Below are 21,337 nucleotides of genomic sequence, written 5' to 3'. Positions count from 1 at the left end.
TCCTTTCACTGTAGCTGCAGTACGGTCCCTACACTGTGCCTCGCTCCGCGGCTACACTGTAGTCACTGCGCTATCATACAGTTAGCTCGGTGCAGTGTTGAGATGGATCACTGCACAGTGACTGTCTATGTGAGGGATGCAGGAATGGACAGGGACAGAGAAAGGCCCTGAAATGGCCCTTGGAAAAATGCACTGATTCAGTCCAGTGCCTTTGTTGTGGGAGTTTTCCTGGTACTGCCTATGCCCTGCAGTGTGCCTGGGTGGGTACGCCACCTTCCCCTGCTGTCACTGTGCATTGTTTCCAGAGCCTGCACATCTTCGCTGTGCTTGTGTGAGTGTGACTGTTTTCATGTAGGAGATTTTTATTTCTAGAAGCACATATACAGTGGTGTGAAAAAGTGTTTGCCCCCTTCCTGATTTCTTATTTTTTTGCATGTTTGTCACACTTAAATGTTTCAGATCATCAAACAAATTTAAATATTATTCAAAGACAACACAAGTAAACACAAAATGCAGTTTTTAAATGAAGGTTTTTATTATTAAGGGAGAAAAAAAATCCAAACCTACATGGCCCTGTGTGAAAAAGTGATTGCCCCTCCTGTTAAAACATAACTTAACTGTGGATTATCAAACCTGAGTTCAATTTCTCTAGCCACACCCAGGCCTGATTACTGCCACACCTGTTCTCAATCAAGAAATCACTTAAATAGGACCTGCCTGTGAAGTAGACCAAATGATCCTCAAAAGCTAGACATCATGCCGAGATCTAAAGAAATTCAGGAACAAATGAGAAAGAAAGTAATTGAGATCTATCAGTCTGGAAAAGGTTATAAAGCCATTTCTAAAGCTTTGGGACTCCAGCGAACCACAGTGAGAGCCATTATCCACAAATGGCGAAAACACCTTCCCAGGAGTGGCCGGCCGACCAAAATTACCCCAAGAGCGCAGCGACGACTCATCCAAGAGGTCACAAAAGACCCCACAACAACATCCAAAGAACTGCAGGCCTCACTTGCCTCAGTTAAGGTCAGTGTTCATGACTCCACCATTAGAAAGAGACTGGGTAAAAATGGCCTGCATGGCAGAGTTCCAAGACGAAAACCACTGCTGAGCAAAAAGAACATTAAGGCTCGTCTCAGTTTTGCCAGAAAACATCTTGATGATCCCCAAGACTTTTGGGAAAATACTCTGTGGTCTGATGAGACAAAAGTTGAACTTTTTGGAAGGTGTGTCCCATTACATCTGGCGTAAAAGTAACACCGCATTTCAGAAAAAGAACATCATACCAACAGTAAAATATGATGGTGGTAGTGTGATGGTCTGGGGCTGTTTTGCTGCTTCAGGACCTGGAAGACTTGCTGTGATAAATGGAACCATGAATTCTGCTGTCTACCAAAAAATCCTGAAGGAGAATGTCCGGCCATCTGTTCGTGACCTCAGGCTGAAACGAATTTGGGTTCTGCAGCAGGACAATGACACACCAGCAAGTCCACCTCTGAATGGCTGAAGAAAAACAAAATGAAGACTTTGGAGTGGCCTAGTCAAAGTCCTGACCTGAATCCTATTGAGATGCTGTGGCATGACCTTAAGAAGGCGGTTCATGCTCGAAAACCCTCCAATGTGGCTGAATTACAACAATTCTGCAAAGATGAGTGGGCCAAAATTCCTCCACAGCGCTGTAAGAGACTCATTACAAGTTATCGCAAACGCTTGATTGCAGTTGTTGCTGCCCAACCAGTTATTAGGTTTAGGGGGTAATCACTTTTTCACACAGGGCCATGTAGGTTTGGATTTTTTTTCTCCCTTAATAATAAAAACCTTCATTTAAAAACTGCATTTTGTGTTTACTTGTGTTGTCTTTGAGTAATATTTAAATTTGTTTGATCTGAAACATTTAAGTGTGACAAACATGCAAAAAATAGAAAGAAATCAGGAAGGGGGCAAACACTTTTTCACACCACTGTACGTTCAGACGCACACACATACACACATACACACAGACATACACCCCCTCTTTGCCTCTTTCTCATGCACTGTATCACACTCACGCACGCACGCACACGCATGCACAGACACGTCAAGGAAAGGAAGAAGTGCTTTGATGAGCAGTGATGAGATGTACTGTACCTAAAACATTGTTTCACTTGAGTAGACTGTAAGGTTCAATGAAGATTTAATGTATGCTACTTTAGGGTGCTGACCTTTAAGAACAGCCGCAGCGGAAGTGAGCAAACCCTTGGGTTTCTCAAGCATTCTGAAATACTTGAGAAACCTGATCCACAGCATCGTCCTGCGTCATCGCCGTGCTTGAGATCAATCCTGTCAGCTGAAAAGAAATAAGAAAAAACGATCAGGGAGAAATCTTTAGAGTGGACAGATTATCAATAAGGAAGGCCTCATCATCATTCATTTGTATTCTCAAAGAAAATCTGCACAATAGAATCGTTATCAAGTCACGGGGCGGAGAACAGGAAGGGTAAAAAATGCTTACTGTAATATGCATTCAACAGAGGAGCGCGGGTCTTGGCACACAGGATTCAAAGTTTGTAGAACAATAAACTTATACAAAAGTAAAAAAAGAGGTCTGTTGGAGGAGGGATCTGTGATAAGCTCAGCTAGGCAGAAAGTTAAAGAATCAGATTTTTCCGGGTAGAAATTGGAGCTCAGCTTCAAGGAGCTGGAAGTGTGTTATCCAAGAAGAGAGGGTTTTGAGAGAGCTTGCGTTCTGCATCATTCTGAGATTATTCGCAGAGGTTGTGCTCTTAAAGTTAGACAGAAATACAAATGTAAAACAATTCCTTCACCTCCTGAATTGGTTTCCCATAATTCCCTGGCACAGTTTCCATCATCCCTCTGGAGCTAGCATAAACAGCCTACCAGCTAACTAGTCAGGTCCTGACCAATCTTAATGACGGGAAGTTCTATCAGGTAGCAGGAAGATCTGGTGCTTTATTGCATCCATTGCCACACTAGTTGGGATGAATACATAACATGAACACTTTGAGTAGGTTTATTAGAATGTTTTATTGTTTCAAAATGTTTAAAAATGTGTTGAAGTCATTGTTCTAAGGTCCCATATTGTACACCTTTCCAGTGTTTTATTTTAGGTTCTGATACCCATAAAAACTGTGTGGTACTAAAAACAATTTCTAGCCAGTTTTACATGTCCATTTTCCAGCACCTATCATGAGCTTTACCAAGAACAGTGTTTTAGTGACTCTTTATTTGGGGCCTGCATTTTAATACTTTCAGGGCCTCACACAACTTCAACTCCTTTATGCTCCACATAGCAAGGGAAATATCATTTTCCACAATATGGGACCTTTTAAAGGGTTAAGAATACAGAGCAGAGTTTCGGGGCTGCACAGTCCACCCTCCTGTTTGTCTCCTCTCTTCAAAAAGAAGCCTGACCCGCAATCTCTCCACAGGAAATATATACACTCCAGAACTTTCAACAAACCCGCGCTCACACAGTGTGTTGTGCACACAATATATTTACAGGAGAATCAGGCTCTGTTTACCACTTAGAATCTTCTCTACCGAACCGAATGTGGGGGGAATGCTGTGTTGCTGCAACGGATGAAGGAGGCCCGGTGTTTCTCCTCTCCTCTCATCACGGTGTCTCTCCGGAACCGCGCTCGGAGCGCATTCCGGCTCACGGGGCAGTGCTTCGGCTCGGCCGGACCGCTACGGGGAACGGCAGCAGGGCTCTGCGAGGCAGCACTGCAGTGTCTTACTGCATGGAGTAAGCGCACGGTCCAGCTGCAGGGAGGACTCCGCATCGCTAAACCCCCCCCAACCCCGCCCCCCCCCCCCCCCCCCCGCCGCCCACTGCCTGAGAGAAAGGGGGAAGGGGTGGTAGGGGCGGGGGGTGCTCCTGCTGCTGGAAAGTGGTGGGACAGGAGCGGCATCAAATATTCACACACGTTATTCTGTTTCCCTCCCCACACGCAGCACACACTACACTGACGTGTAGATACATGTGCATTAATGTAGCACATATAGATCATTCACGCGTACATGCACTGCATATACACACGCATATACACATGTGTACGCACAATAGTATAGCACAATCATGCACGCACACACACACACACACACACACACACACGGCCCAGTTGTGTTGTATGGATCAAACCCTCAAAGATCCGTGCCTTCACAGCCTGCATGCATTTCCTCTGTCAGGAAGGGAATGAATATTGCCTCAGCTCAGCCTGTCTGTGGTGCTGTCAGTTGGTTCTGCTTCCCCCGCACTATAGGTAGAACTTCGCCCTTTCCCAGTGCAAAATTACACTACCATTTTACATAAATTTGTTGAGTTCACAGATTCCACCCTATACCCCCACGGTGCCTCCTCTTATTCACCTTTAACACAGTTGCCAAATCTGCAGTCAATCCCCGAACCCTCATCTCCTCAGAAGCCCTCATCTACTGTACCTACCAGACCATATTAGGTAAATAAAATCGAACTCTAAGAGCAGAACAACACACCTGGTGGGTGGCAGTGTAGTCTTTGGGAATTTGCATAGTGGATGTGCAGTTGCTACTAGTGTCAGTTTACTGTGCGGTATCCATTCTGTACAGATGGAGAACGGCTCTGGAAGCTTAGCCGTGTCCCAGGGAGCTGAACGGGAGAGGAGGAGGTGTAGTTCTGTGCTTTCATGGCTTTTAGACAGAGGACACATGCTTGGGTTACATGGGATGAAAACCAAACAAATCCGGGCAGACAGGCAGGTGTTGCTTCAGCCAAAATCCCTCCCTCCTCTGGCCCTGACCTTTTCTGGAACTCTCTGCCGAATATTTGCGTAATAGTACGTCTCTGTGGTGCGCTGGGGTCACCATCACAGATGATTTTACTGCACCCCCAGGGTATCAAAGCAATCACTCTCTCTGAGCATAATCTATGCATATAAGACACAAATACAGACAATCAGCTTTTATTTCTTGGTATTTACATGCATAGACTGAATGTTTTGCCATTTTACAGAAATTGCTGGCTTTTTTACTGTGTATAACTGGAAGTAATCATGCAGAAAAAATTAAACAGACTACACTAAAAAGGTCACTCGTTTGTCAAAACAGTTTTATACAAATCGTGTAGTGCTTTTAGCAAGAAATTGTACACGTAAACATTGCAATGAGAATCAACAATGATCTTGAGAACAATCCATCAGAAGATAAAATATCCAGCCAGATCAAGGCCCAGTGAAGACTAAGGGAATTAACAGTGATGGCTGAAGCCTACACAATTTGCTTATTCCCATGGCCTTTTCTGACCTGGAGTGATGGCCATTTTAAAATGCTAGTGGTTAAGGTAAATGACTGGGACACGCAAGATCAGTGGTTCTAATCCCGGTGTAGCCACAATAAGATCCGCACAGACGTTGGGCCCTTGAGGATTGTCTCCTGCTTAGTCTAATCAACTGTACATCGCTCTGGATAAGAGCATCTGCCAAATGCCATTAATGTAATGTAAAAAATGTTTTTTTTTTAAAAGAAATATGGGGAAATGCCCCGACCTGCTGTAAAATCCAGCTATGCCAGCTTGAAAATTGAGCTGGTCAAGCTGGTCATAAAGCTGGTCTTGTTGCGTATGGGCTGATCAACCAGCTAGTGCTGGTAACCTATCTGTCTGTTTCAAAACATGAACTGGTCTGAACTGGTCTGAACAGGCCAACCGGCTAAACCACGTTGAACTGGGAGCTGGTCGGAACTGGTCAACCATCTACCAGATGTTTCAAAAGCTGTTCTTCTCAGCTGGGCGGTCCAGCAAGTCTGCTGAACAAACAAAAAAAAAAAACTTTACAATTGGAAAACAGTAAAATAGTATTTTCATGTGGTCCCTCTGCGGGCCGTATGCTTGTCCGGTCCTCTCAGTGTGAGTGCTGCGGTTCGGCAGCGAAGCGAGCAGGAGTCGTGTCCGGGACGAGCTGAGCTCTGACGCGGGTCTTTTCGGATCAGGACGCTTGGATTAGGGTGCCTCCCTCCGGAGATGCTGTAATCCGCCGGTCGCAGAGGGAGGGAAGGCGGTGCAGCGCTGGTAAAGGCGGCGGCCGTCTGCAGCCGGGCCGGATAAGCGCCCGGCCGGTTCAAAATCCCGCCGCTTGCGAGCCCTCCAGGATTATGACCCTGGAGCCCATGTACACGCTCAGAAAAAAAGGGTTCTTTGGCTCGTCTCCATAGAGGAACCATTTTTAGTTCTTTATGGAACCCGCTATCGTAGGCAAACTTGGGTCACAAAATTGTTTTGGATTCAAATAGCTTTCTTTGCTTTACTGAGCTTTTATGGTGTATTGGAACCTATGCAATACTCTCAAAAACTACAAACCCTGCCTTCCGGTCATCTTGGTTGGCTCAAGTACACCAGGGAAGATGACGTCAAATATTTGAAGCCAAAACAATCTTCATTAGTGTGAAGTGTGAAAGCTCCCAGACAAAGAACCATTTTGCCCGACAATGAACCCTTGAACTAGATAGCGTCTTCTATGGAATCTCAGGGTTCCTTTTGGAACAATTTTTTCTGACCGTGTACGCGAGCAGTTGCAGAGGCAGCCAGCTTGCTCTACAGGGACCGGTTCCTCGCTGCGAGTCAGGTAAACGCACAGTCAGCTTTTTGGGCCGCCGTTGATGCGATCCCATGAGTTCCGCGCTGTATAGATTAGCGGACGTTAATGTGCGCTTTCGATGGCATTGACGCGGAGCTGGAAGGATCTCTGTGCACTCTGGCTGTCGAGTTTCTTCGGCGTTAGGGAGCCGACCGCAGCTCGGTGTTAATTAGAGGAAGTGTTTTGTAGCGAGTGTAGTTTCCCGTTTCACCTTAATTAAGTATCGCAGCTGTTGTCACACTTCGCGCTGCTTAACATTGCAGGACAGACTGTTTGACTGCCGGGCTGCTGAGTGTCTATCTTTCTGGAACACGCAATGAATGTTAAGACATTACACGACCCCCCCTCCCCCCTCTGCCGTGTCTTGCATAATTCTGCTCTCTTGGCCTGCGTTCTTTATTCTTTTGACTTTGTATTTTTTTGGATAACGGCTCTCTCAGAAAAGGCTTTCAGAGTGTTGAAACAATCGTGTTTGATGACCTTTCATGGGGGCTTCATGTCAGCGATCAGTCAGCCTGGTTTAGCGTCAGCGGAGATTGCTGCTGTCACTGAGCGAGTGATGGATGGGAAATGATCTTTTTGAAGGATAATGCACTTGAGGGGGATTGAAGAGAAGATCCCTGCTAAGGAGAACTCCAGCCTCAATATTTCTCCTTCACTGCTCCCAGTAATTGGACAGGATTCCGGGGACCAAGACTTCATCTCTGGGTGGGAGGGGGGTGTGGTATTGGTGGGGATAGAGGGGCCGGGAGGGGCAGACATGAGGGAATGCGAATTAAACAGCATCTTAGAGAGGGTTAACCTCTGGTTGACCTTCGTAGTAAGTGCCACCAGAGGTGTCATAAGTGCTCACCGTGGAGCCAAATCATGAGGAATATCCGCGATTTAACTGTTCAAAATGGAGGTTGCATCTTGATTAAAGGGGAAGTGTGTGTCAGGCCTTGGTCAAATACGTAATTGTTTTGGATTCAAATACTTCTTTGCTCAATTGATCTTGCCTGGCACAATTGAGCCAACCAAGAAGACCAGATGGCCATTTTCAGATTGACCCAGGTCTGGTGGGTGTGGGTTCAGTGTGGGTTTGGGTATGGTGGTATGTACTTCGCACTTTGTTGTATGTCGCTCTGGATAAGAGCGTCTGCCAAATGCCAATAATGTAATGTAATGTAATGTAACACACACATTTTGATTGGCAGTGTCCGCCTGGACTGGGGTTTGGATCACAATCCCAGGAAAGCGAGCAAAGCGCTGAGATGAAGCGCGTTCGCCGACGTGTGTTAAGCAGCATCCGAGAACAATGCCAACGAGTTAAAACATTCCAGTTTTATAAGGCGGAAAATTACGAGTCACGGCGGATAATGGACCGTCGCCACGTGGAAGGAGAGAAGAAAGGGAAATTAAGAACGAGACAACAAGCGTGGAATGAAAGACGCCATTCTTTTATCCCAAACTGGAAAAGGTATTCTTCAAGCGGTTTTTACGGCTTACCTCCCGCCGTTTCCATAACAAGCAGTTAAGTGGCGGGCTCTCCCACTGAGCCCAAATGAAAGCGAGCGACGGTAAAAACGATGATGAATCCCCAGCAGGGATATCGATTTTTGCCACTCATCATCAGAATCACTTTCTGGGGCTCTGCGGCCGTCGCGGACGCTGCCGTCCTCCAAGGTAATTATTCAATCAGCGATGTCTCTTTGCCCTGAGAACGGCTTGCCGCGATATAGACGCGCTCTCCACAGGCAGCTGGGGGAGTAGGCTCGGCGCGGGCTAGGGGAAGTAGCAGTGTTGGCGCAAGTGTATGCCGTTCGCGTATTCCCCTGTCCCTTTCCCTATGCTCTCTGGCCTTTTCTCTCTTTTTTTTTCAATCGATGTCGTACGGCCTAATGGGCATTTAAAAAAGGAAAAAAAAAATTGAATAAAAATATGGGGAAAATGCTTTAAAAAGTCCACCCTCTGAAACCTGACACAAAATCGATGCACCGAAAGCCTCGTGTCCCTCAGGTAGAAATGTGTTGCCTGAATGCAGAGAAGTGTATTTACGGGATATATATTTACTCACTCACACACACGCACACACACACACACACACAAAGTATTTGGTCAGCTGTTTTGTTCTCCAGCACATTGTGTGTGTGTGAATGTGTCTGTGTTTGTGTGTGTACGTGTGTATTTATTTCTTTATTCGCATTTGCTGGTGAGATGCCGCATTTGAGGATGGAATAAGCTCCTTCCGCAACTTCTCATCGCCTGATCTGGTTGCTTCCTCTGATTCTCTCCCCTGGTACCCTCAGCACCTAGCCACTCTGGGATTGGTTGCAGTTCTATTAGGATTTAAAGTCCTATTTTGGGAGGTTCTATATCCCACATTCCCCTGCTCGACCTTTCCTGACAACACAAAGTTCGGGGAAATCTTTGGATTTCCAACTTCCAGATAACTTTGCCAAGCCCTTGACACTCAAACTATTATTTTATATTTCATACAAATGTAAGAGGTAAACAAGTGAGAAATCTGAGGAGTCGTTCGAGAAGATATGCTTTATCAAGGACGCAGAAAAAGGGTGTGCGAAAAAAAAGATTTGTTAGAAATTTTTGGATGACAGTATTGATGTGGAGATGACTGGGAGTCTGGACTCATGTTTAATTCATTGATACTGTTTGGGTGGGGGGTGGGGGTTGGGGAGGGGATACTGGGTGTGATTCCAACAGCCGGGAGAAGGCTGGACATTCTGCACCATCTGTTCTGGTGCTCACCACGCCTAGGGTAGCCACCGCATTTAACATGTATCCTCCTTGGCAGTCAGCCAGGCCCAGAAACGACCTGATGATTCCTGCACTAATCACGGCTGCCACTCACATCACACTCTAAGGTCAGACCGCGCTGTCTGAATATTTGTACAGAAAATGATATGAATTAGCAGCAATGTTTTTCTGCTCAGGATTCTTTTATGTCCAGGATGATATACAGTATACTCAGTGAGCACTTATTAGACTTGTTGGGTTTTTGGGAATTTATTAGACTTATTTTTTTTACTTCTGCTGCTGTAGCCTATCCACTTAGAGGTTTGATGTATTCAAAGATGCTCTTCTGCATTCCACTGTTGTAATATGTGGTTATTAGCATTACTGTCACCTTCCTGTCAGCTTTGACCAGTCTGGCCATTCTCCTCTGACCCCTCTCATTAACATGGCATTTCTGTCTGCAGAACTGCTGCTCACTGGATGTTTTTTGTTTTTCACACCATTCTCTGCAAACTCTAGAACCTGTTGTACATGAAAAATCCCAGAAGATCAGCAGTTTTTGAAATACTCAACCCCGAATACTCTGCTGAATCTCTGGACCATGTCTGTATGCTTTTATGGATTTAGTTGCTGCCACATGATTAGCTGATTTAATATTGGCATTAACAAGCTGGTGTACATGTCTACCTAATAAAGTGCTCACTGAGTGTATAATGGCTATTTATTTCTATATATAGCTTATCAATATATGGCTTACTTTATACATGTGTTCTGGGCTAAGATGCACTCGTTGAACATGACCACATTGTGGCAAAGAGGAACGTCCATGAGAAAATTAAACATGAAGAGAGTTTTAACTCATCACGCACTGCAGTGTTCATCAGGGTTTTGGGACCTCCATTTTGTTGTTTCATTATTTTGGGATTTATAGTCTAGTGTGTGTTACAGAGTAGGAATATTTATCTTCTCTGCTGCTCCAGTTCCCATTTTCTGCTGCTGTACCCAGAACCAGAAACACATTAAGCACTGCCTGGTCGAGTGCATGCTGCAAGTTATTTTTTGGTTGAGTAATTTTCTCAGAAAGAGTATAGCGGCAGGAGTGACAGGTATTTTTTTTTTTGTCAGGACCCGAGTGTTCTCTCCAGTTTTCTAGCGAGCACGAGCAGGCCATGTTGCGCTTGCGTCGCCCCCCCTGCCCTGAGCCTGCTTATGTAACCGTAACTCTCCCGCCAGCGGGAAGCCCCAGTCCGCTCAGTCATTTTCATAGCGATGATTTAAACCTCCGCCAAAACCATTTATTTGTTTTTGTCAGTTATAATTAGTTAAGGAATAATGGGAACCACTATTTGTGGAAGTACGCAAGGCATTTATATGGAAAGTTGTCCACGGTAAATTACATGCGCAGACGTTATTGATTGATGCCTATCGTAGCGACGGATAGCTTGGTATAATTGCTCATGGGCCCCATTAGCAGTTTGTAGGCTTTAGCGGTTAGCATCCCATAGGTGCACCAATGGTATGTAGTGAAAAGTGTGTTTTATGTTGAACCACGTTCCTCACCCCGCTGCCCCCCATAAACAAAAAAGCCACTCCACACCCACTTATTGGATTTCTGCTCTAAAACAGCCAGTGCAGTCTAATCCAATCACAGTATGCCTGGTTGTGGCAAAGCTTGATGTATCAATTTTTATGTTAGCAGCAGAACAAGTGGTTCGTAGTCCCAGTGTGCCTGTGGAAATTTCCCATTCAGGCTGTTTCATGTCTAACAAAGGGAGTTCCATTTTGGAATTATTTATGTTGCCATGGATACCAATATATCTCCCTCTCTATGGTGAAAGGGTGGCCCCTGTTTTTTAATAAAGGAATCCTTCCCTTTCTATACCAGGTGGCCGCTCCTACGTCCCCCTCCCGCTTACAGATGGCACTCGCCAATTTTGCTGTAAAAGAATCCCCTGTCACTTTCAAATGTTTTCATAAAACCTCCTCACCGTTAACAATTACGATGCTGGTAAGGCAGGGAAATACATATCTCCTCAGAGTATACTATTGCAGCACTGTAAAGGGAAGCAGAGAAATGTCAGTGACACAGATACTCCTGGGAACGTGAACAAAACACGGGATTTAACGTTTTGTAAGCTAGAGGACCCCACCTATACAATGTGCAAAACGCTCATACAAATGTCACGTTGTTGTCTCTGCTTCTGTTTGGAGACGGTCGCGATTCGCCCTACAGTGTGCACTCTCCTCTGCCAGCGGTTTCTGTGCACTGCCTTTAATTCTATGCAATATTGTTTATTTAATGTAGCTCTGCCGCTGAATTATTTATGAACGAAGCATGAATCGGCTCAAATAATAAATTCTGTATGCTGGCTGCATTCTTTGAAAATGACAGTTTTCTTTCTTATTCTCTACAGAAACGAAACCGACGCCGTTGAAACAATGCGATATATAGGCAGACAGGCACACACCTGCACGTGTACATGCACTCATATGTGTGCACACACACACACCTTGGTTTTTTGGTTATAATGTCCAGTAATCCTGGGGAGAAATTATGAAAAAATGTTATGACATAATAATTAGTCTTGGATGACAAAAACATGTTGAAGTAAAAAAGTTTTATTTAATTGAATATCCCTTATGTTAAGAGAAATGATGTATAAAGCAGGGTCTCTGAGGATGTGGGGTCTCAGGAGGTTAAAGATATAAGTGTTCACTGTCACATTCACAGGTGTGGGCTTGCATACATTGATTTGGAATGCCCAATTGCATTTATGAGCCAAATGGTGCAAGAGCTGTCCTCCAAAGCACATTACATTACATTACATTACATTATTGGAATTTGTCAGACTTATACAGTTGATTAGACTAAGCAGGAGGCAATCCTCCCCTGGAGCGATGCAGGGTTAAGGGCTACACCGGGGATCGAATTATTGTGGCTACACCGGGGATCGAACCAGCAACCTTGCATGTCACAGTCATGTACCTTAACCGCTACACTACAGGCCACCACATGATGTTTCTCACTTATCTCACTGTGACCTGAGGAAGATGCTTCATGTGCAGCTGGACAGGTTGACCGCGGTCGCCCGTCCACACACTAGAACTGCACCTGAACAGAACCACCCACCCAGCAACCTCCATGCGTCAGACAGATTTTAAGGGAACTCAGCATTACCTGAAGCAGCAACCACAGTTGCTTCTGATGCAATTAACTGACCGACAGTAAGTTAAACAGGTATGACCTGCGGTGAACAGTACGGCAGCCAAACCCGCAGCCTCCTCGTGTTGCCAGTGGTGGTGGTTGTCATAGCGTTCAGTGCTAGAGTGGCGAAAGCGCTAACAGTGTTGTAAATCACCTTCTACACACACACCCAAACATGCAAATGCACAATCACACACACACACAGGCACGTAGACACACCACACACCCAAACGTATACACACACACAGAGGCACGCAGGCACGCACACAAAATAAGTATTCCACACACACATAAATACAGATGTATTCGAGGTGATTTTGCCGCATTACAAGTTATGAGACCTCCCCCCCCGCCCCTTCCCTTGCCTTGGTACAGCTCTTGTAATCCTGTGATATTAAATCTAAAAGCTATCGATTGCCATAAACAAAGGCCCCATGCCAGAGGCGTATTAATATTTAATAGGACAGACCTCCTGAAGCTATCTGAGATGCGTTTTTAGCTATTATTTTCTTTCTCTTTTGATTAAGTCCCTGAATCGATGCACATGCTCTGTAGGGATACTTTCTTTGGTTTGTTACTCATTCGCTAGGCTTCAGAATTATTCAGCGTGATTGATTCTCCATGCCCAACACCACAGTTCTGAAAAGAAGGATGCTATTGATTATTCATGCCCGGGCACCAGGGCCCTATTCCGTACAATTCCAATACATTTTTTGATTGTATAGACTGTTTACTTCCTTAGAGGTTGCACGTTATTTTACCTGTTTGCCACAGTCGCGTTTTCTTTTCCCCGAGCAAAGGGACGGCACAGAAAAAAGTCCCCAGTTGAGATTTAAACTTGTGACCAACAGTGCCAAGGCAGTGACCTTTCCTTGGCACTGTTGACGTATTGATCCACATTCTCTAAGCCTTTTTGGCTGTTGTTGGGAGTCTGTAAACAGTTACTGAAAGTCTAACAGTTGTGAAACCAATGTTTTGTTTTTGTTTGCAAGACAAGCTTTTGGGAAGACACATGATGTCCTTAGCAGGCCTGAGTCAAATATGTAATTGCTTTAGATTGAAAATATAATTTACTTTTTAATAAAAGGTTTTTGAGGAGGAATGCAACTTCAACTATTTTCTCACCGTGTTCCCAATCTCACCATGTTCCGAACAGTGCAACTTTCATGATGAATTACTAAAGAAATTCTTCCAAATTCTTCTTTTCATAAACACTTGGGACGAGTCACATACGCAATCCATTTCAGCATACAGTGACATGGTAATAGTGCTCCACTGTAACAATGTTGTGGGGAAGCTGTTGCTAACCAGGCAGGCTTGTATGGCAGTGTACGGACCATCGTGAGCTAACACGGTCTTCCGAACACAGGGACGTTACGCGTCATTAGTTATTTGTAATTTCTGTAGAATTATTGGTGCAATTCACATCAATCAAAGTGTTCTAGCGTCTGGGATAGTCAATAAGCAACCATAATCATAAACCACAACCAAACCACAAACCACAAAAAACGTTGGGTGGAAGCGGCCTCTTCCCTGTGCCCTGTTCGGAACACGGTGAGTTTACGTTACGTGTCTCCCTTCCTAATTCCTTTGGACAGGCTGTATCTCAGCACCGCCATGGTGGCTCTGGCGCACGTACAGTTCTGTTCCACCGGAGGCTCAGTTTCTAAAGAAGGTCTGTTCTGGCTGGAGGATACAGGAACTCAGGGGAGCGGGTGTCCCCAACTGCCACAGAATGCGGGCTAGACTTGCCAGTAGCTAGATGCAGGGTGCAAAATGAGCAGTAAAGGCTAACGCACCGTGCCCATCTCCCAAAGCCAGGGCTGACAACCCTGCAAATTACAGAGATACAGCGTGAGAACCATGTGAATTACCAAGTGCGTCAGGCGAATAGGGTCTTCCTCATTTTTTTGGCAAAGTTGCGAAGGATAAGAATAGATGCTGTGCATCGACTGCACGTGAGTGTGATAATTGAGTGGTCCTCTTGCTGTCAAAGCCCCATATGCGTTGGCAGCCCCATACTGACGCAAAGTCTGTTTGCTTACCCCAGCCGAGTGCATCTTGTCGGAGCCCTTCTGAAGCTTATTTAAACTTTACCATTAGTCAGTTAATATTTGGATTATTTAAATCGTATGTTTCCGTCGTGTTCCCGCAGATGGTTTTGCTTCGTGCAGCGTCCCTCAGTTGTAACTGGATCAGTATCATGCATATTTTTTTTACCCGCCACTGTTTGAGGGTTTTTCTCCCCACAGGGGAAGGTTTTTTTTTTTTTTTTTACCTCATTTGCTTGCTATTTGGGTCTGGTCTTTCGCTCTGTATCTGGTTCTTTTTATCCCACTCGTCTTTCGTGACAGCATTCTGTAAAAAGCGCTATACATATCAAATTGATTTGATTTGATGTATGCCGTGCCTCTCTTGATTGGGATGTAGAATATGTTAATCGGCCTCTTTGAAATGGACAGATGGGGATGGGGGTGCCAGCGGTAGCCGGGAGGGAACAGCTAGGCAACTCCTGCGACGGACAAAAAACTTCTCCCCGTCGCGAGAATCCGACGGGCTATGAAAGGGAGCACTCTGGCTGGAAGCATTCAGCGTCTGAGCGGAGCCTTCAAGTGCTTCGGACTCGCCGGCCAAGCTCTGGCTCTCGCTGGAGGCGCTGAAAAGAGCAGACACATTCATCCTCTCCGCTATCAGCAGGAAAGGGCACTCGCCACACGCTGCCAGACGACTCCTCAAATGTTCCACTTCACGTCTCTTTATCGCTGATGGCTCATTAACTCTCGTCTTATTTCATTCACCTGCGCTGTGGGCATTATGCAAGCGAGCGAGTGTGTGTGTGTGCGTGTGAGCACACAAACGTGCGTGCGTGTGTGTGAGCGTGTGTGTCTCTGTGTGCCGTGTACTGCATAGCCAGTCTTCTGGCTTTCAGGGATTTGATCATTCGGGCTGATATATTAGGACCCGTGTAGATCATCGTAGACCATCGTAGATGATACAGAATGGACTATTTTGTGCATTTGTTGGGCACATACACCCCTGTTCGGTGCCTTCGTTGCACCCTGATGCAACAAATCAGGAGATCCAGCTTCTGATTTATCAGTGTTTCGAAAATCTGTCTTCTGAATTTATTTACAGTGTACAAATGTTACTTTCTAACATTACATTACAATATTGGCATTTGGCAGACGCTCTTATCCAGAGTGACGTACAGTTGATTAGACTAAGCAGGAGACAATCCTCCCCTCGAGCAATGCAGGGTTAAGGGCCTTGCTCAAGGGCCCAATGGCTGTGCGGATCTTATTGTGGCTATTGTGGATTAGAACCACCCACCTTGCATGTCCCAGTCATTTACCCTAACCACTACGGTACAGGCCGCCCATGACGATGTAATATTTTTCTGGTCTGTCGGATTTCCAGGACAGTGGAGCCTTTTAGGTACAGAGAACGGAAAGAGTGGTCCTGCAGATCTTTGTGTCTGAGTCTAGACTGTGTGTTGCATAAGGGGGGTATCGAACAGGACTTTTCAAATGGTGGGCCAAATGTGGACTGCCACTTCGGTCATTGAGAGGAAGAAATAAGCATTATTCGAATGCATCACCAATTGAGACGGTGTTCAGTTATTCATCTTTACAGTGTCAGAATAGCTCCCACTAGTGACGGAATAAAAATAATAGTGGAAGGCCTGCAGGGTTTAGTAGACTGAAGGTTTGCTCGAAGTTCTGTGACTTGCTTTAGTCAGAAGAAATTAAGAAAAGGATATAAATTCAAACGACTGATTACTTTAATTCGGACAAAATTAAAAGGACATTAAGGGTAAAGGGCCGATTAGAGTAATCAAACGGGAACTTACTCAATATTACTGTTATGAAAATAAAAGGATCTTCACAAATATTTACAGATGTGCATGGAAATAAAAACTCAAAATAACTTTGCATATTCTTTTCAAGGCCTCTACTCTGTCTACACGCATGTGTGTCCCCCCTGGAAGAAGTTGTAGGAGAACCCTTACACTTTCAGACAGCAAAATGATCTGTTTTACACCAGGGTTGTAAGCTCGCCTTAACAAGATTTCGTAAATAAATCTTTCTCTCTAAAATCTCTCTGCTTCACTCTTCATTTGTCTTTCTTAATGGAACAGACATTTAAATACCGATCCAGGTAATTGATCAGGATTCGCATGGTCAATGGTGAGAATAACTGCCATGTATTTGTCCATAACATCGACTTATAATTGCAAGGGCTTGGTTTTTTTTTCTTCACAGACAGTTTAGAAAGTTCAGTGATCAGCAAACTGAACTCATCGAACCGTCCGTTTTCAATTCAGAGGCCCGGATTCTATAAGCATTTGTCCTTACTGTAACACAAGTAAAAGCAACTGTTCAGTGATCACCAAAATGAAATTGGCGGACAGTTTTGGCAAAGGAGAGAGCTAATGCTTATATTTATTAATAATTTTCAGCTTAGGCTAAATATTTGTCTGAATCTAGGACAGTGGTCCTCACTCCTGGTCCTGGGGAGCCGCAGGGTGTGCTGGTTTCTGTTTCCGCCTTAATATCAGTAACCAGTTCGGACCACTGGCGGCAACATGCTGGGGGCGACATGGCTCAGGCAGTAAGGGTCGCCGGTTCGATCCCCTGCCTGGGCTGTGTCAAAGTGTCCCTGAGCGAGACACCTAACCCCCAAGTGCTCCTGACGAGCTGGTCGGGGCCATGCATGGCAGCCAATCGCCGTCGGTGTGTGAGTGTGTGTATGAATGGGTGAATGAGAAGCACCAATTGTACAGCGCTTTGGATAAAGGCGCTATATAAATGCCAACCATTTACCATTTACCCAAGAACCCAGGTGAGGTGAGTTAACTGTGTAATGTACTGCTTTAATCGATCAATTAAGTGTTGAGTAACAAAAAAAAACCAGCACACCCTGCGGCTCTCCAGGACCAGGAGTGAGCACCACTGATGCAATTAACTGACCGACAGTAAGTTAAACAGGTATGACCTGCGGTGAACAGTACGGCAGCCAAACCTGCAGCCTCCTACTGTTGCCAACCCATGGTGGTGGTTGTCATAGCGTTCACTGCTAGAGTGGCGAAAGTGCTAACAATGTTGTAAATCACTTTCTACACACAGGACGTTGAGTATTCAGTCCCGTCCTCAGCATTGAGTACAGGTGTGAGTATCGCAGCAGTGTTGAGCGCTGTGTTCTCTGTGCTGCACGAGTCAGGACTGAATGCTCGATCAAGGCTGCAGTGAAAGCTCGGCATTCTAATTTATAGTGCCGGGGAAGATGTCACAGAGCCAGCACGGCAGAGCCATGATTAAACCCATGACCTTCAGGCACGTACCAAAACACTCAGTAAAGGGAGAGAGCATCAGTCAGTGTGTTAATCTGTCAATCAATCCATCGGCCTGACAACCGGGCTCAATTTCTGACGGTCATAGTCAGCAGACCTCTGGCAGCGCATGTGATTAACTAATGCGCTCTTCATGTCAACAAGAGGGATAGCTTTTGGTTGTGTGTGTGTGCGCGTGTGTGCGTGTGTGTGCTGCGTGTGTGTGTATGCGCACATGTATGTGCGTGTGTGTGTGTGGGTACATGTTTTTTTGTGACCAAATGCTTCTAGGGTATGATTCTGAGCCTTATGGGATGCTGCCATATGTAAAGAGGAAGCATGGTGATATAGAACAGGGGATAGTCAAGTTGGTCATAAAACGGTGATTTGCTTTTGACAAAATTATTGAACTTTGCTGTGCCCTAGAGTATTATAATTAGAGCCACTTGTTCGTGTAACTGGAAATTTCATGTAACACAAAATTCATTTGAACTTTTTAGAATTGATGAACCGTATTGAAGCATATCTAATTATGATTAAGTACTTGTGCTTTCCAAGTTCTTCAAGTTTAAAGTTTTAATTCGTTAAAACCCCTTGAGACAGCTGAACAAATACAATGCCAATAGCAGGCAGGGGCTTGAGGAGTCAGCCCTGCGTGGGCTGCAAAGGAAGGTGATCCTTTTTATTGTTTAAAAAAATAAAATAAAGTTGTGCCTGTGGTGTGTTTATTTTAAACCCTTCTCTCATACAGCTCCCTCAGTACTCTCTGGTCCTACTGCAGAAGCAGCTCTCTGGTGTGTGCAGGTGAAAACTAATACGGGCCTTTGTCCCAAGGGGTTTGGGGAAAATGGGTCATTTGCCAGAGTTTACAGAAATAGGGGCAATAAGAGAGAGAAAAGGAGAAGAGAAAGAGATAGTAAGAGAGACAGAGGACATAGAAGATAAGGAGGGTGAGGGTGGGAGAGAGAGAGATAGAGAGGACATAGAAGAGAAGGAGGGTGAGGGTGGGAGAGATAGAGAGGACATAGAAGATAAGGAGGGTGAGGGTGGGAGAGAGAGGACAGAAGAGGAGAGTGAGGGTGTGAGAGAGAGGACAGAAAAGAAGTTGAATGACGGTGTGAGACAGAGAGAGAGAGAGAGAGAGACAGGACATAGAAGAGAAGGAGTGAGGGTGGTAGAGAGAGGACATAGAAGAGGAGAGTGAGGGTGTGAGAAATAGAGAGAGAGGACATAGAAGAGGAGAGTGAGGGTGTGAGAGAGATAGAGAGGACAGAAAAGAAGGAGAGAGGGTGTGAGACAGAGAGAGAGACAGGACATAGAAGAGAAGGCGGGTGAGGGTGGGAGAGAAGGAGAAGGAGAGAGAGTGAGGCGGCGGCTGTTAATGAACGAATGTCTTTTCTGTTGCATGATTCAATTACAACTCAGGGCAATCAATTTAATTAGGACTGGGCACAAACTGATGAACATTTCTTCTAGGTGTGTAATGTACTTTTACAGCAGTGGCAACAGTAATCAAATACTACAACTGGGATGCCATTAAAATACCTGACTTTGGATAGAACAAGAAACCATGGCAAAGATTTATGTTGTAAACAGTATCGAAGGCGGTTATGTAATTGACAAAATTCTGGAATTTTCTGTGTCGCCTGCAGTGCTCTCCAGCATGCGGCATCCTCTCTCTGGAGGTCAGGAGGATATTGCCAAAAATAACAAATTTATATGAATTTATGCATTATACATGCGTATGTAGGCGGGCATATTTCTGTGCGGTAAATAGGAAAATCGCAGCTGCAGAGTCAGGCCCCTCTAAAAAGTGGAAAAACTGAAGCTTTCCCAGAAGGTATGGGAAACCGACAGACTAAAATATTCACTTCAATCAGAGCTCTGTTTTGAACATGCGGGTGAACAGCACGGAACGTCATTTCTGACTAGCCTCTCCGCAGCAACGTGCTTCGTTCTCGTTTGGTCAAATATTTTTAAATGAATTGACGAAAGAGAAAAAGTATGATCTTGCTATGACTCGAAACTCGAGTCAAACCCCTCGAGTGGACAGACTGCAGGAACACCGGGCCTCTGTTTTATGTCAGTTTTTTGTCAACTTTTTGTGGTCTAAGAGTTCAGTCGCCGGTTCTTGCAAACCTGGGTCAAAGTGAGCGCAGTGGTGGCTGTGTTGCCGTGGATTGATGAGAAGTGACAGGCATCAAACATGTTTGCTAAATAAATGCTTTGATTTGAGTGCGTGAGGAGACTGGTTGTCTGGCAGCGGAGGACCCCCGGGAGGCCCTCTAACGCAGAGTGGTCTGGTTCCTGTCCCCGCGCGCTCCGCGCACTTACCCTCCCTCCTCTCTGATAAACACCCCGTGTTTTTAGGCTCGGTTGTTGCCCTGTTGCCTTTTGGCCTTTTTTTAACCCACCAAGGGCTGACTTGGACTTGCCGACAAATTGTTGAAATGTTGAAAGGCAATGCTTCTTACCCAGGGAACACTTTTTGCTGGTGAAAACTTTGAAATGTTGTTTGAAACACTAGGCATTCGGATGAAAACCTGGCTACATTTGGTTGAGACATTTTCTTGGTGACTAGGACTAGGCCGGCCATATCCTGATAAAACCTGAGCCATATTGGGGTTAACCTAGTCTTTCTAGACGTCCACCTCTACACATCTTGGCATTTGCTCTCTGGATACTTTCGGGTCTGTTGTAAATAAGATTGTTTTTGGTGTAATTTATTTGTACTTGTGCATACATGTCATTGTCTGCCCTTTTGTAAAATCCAGCTATGCCAGCAAGCTGGTCATAAGCTAGTCATAAGCCGGCCTAGTTGGGTATGTGCTGGTCAATGACCAAACACCGAATTACTTTAGTAACAGTGTAAATCAAGGATATCAAGAGATGTAGTGTAAGCTGCTGTATTTTAAATATGAAGGACTAGACCAGTGTTTTCCTGTTTTCATTTTGCACTTCAAACATAATTCACTTGAAAGTGAATTCACACCGTCTTCATTTTTGAGAATATATAGTACTGTAGCATGCTTAATCAGCAGGATGACAGTGAGGTCTTGTTGCGGTGTGACTCGTGAGTGATATGAAATATTGGACCAATATAAAGTGAGCTCTGCTGCTTGGAAGCTTTTTTATTTCTTTCAACTGACAGTCAAAGACCCCATTTGATACCTCGCCAGGACTCACAATGAGCACTATAAAGTGGAAGCACTGTCATAACTTGACTTTTTTGCCAGATCCTGGGCTGCCAGCCCTAGTGCCTCAGATCCACATGGTGTGCTGGTTGTCCAGCTCATTACATAGTTATTTCAACTAGACCAGCTCCATACTCAACATGGTTTGACCAACTCAAGCTACGTTTTGAAACAGCTGGTAGCTGGTCATTTCAAAGTGGTCCAGGGCATACATGGTTTCTTAGGCCTGAAAAGAAAAAACCTGTAGAGACTGTGGCTGTCTAGG

At 45.0% G+C, this 21,337-nt stretch overlaps 1 protein-coding gene across 1 annotated transcript in view; it reads left to right on the top strand.

The window, feature by feature from the left end:
• Nucleotides 1–21,337, top strand: part of LOC133125831 (ephrin type-A receptor 3-like) — a 149,368-nt gene that overhangs the window by 52,582 nt on the left and 75,449 nt on the right. The gene's annotated exons all lie outside the window — the stretch shown is intronic.

This window comes from Conger conger, chromosome 4 (assembly GCF_963514075.1).
Source record: "Conger conger chromosome 4, fConCon1.1, whole genome shotgun sequence".
NCBI classification, from domain to species: domain Eukaryota; kingdom Metazoa; phylum Chordata; class Actinopteri; order Anguilliformes; family Congridae; genus Conger; species Conger conger.
Note: the sequence above shows the minus strand (reverse complement) of the source record. Positions and strands in the feature narration are given on the sequence as shown.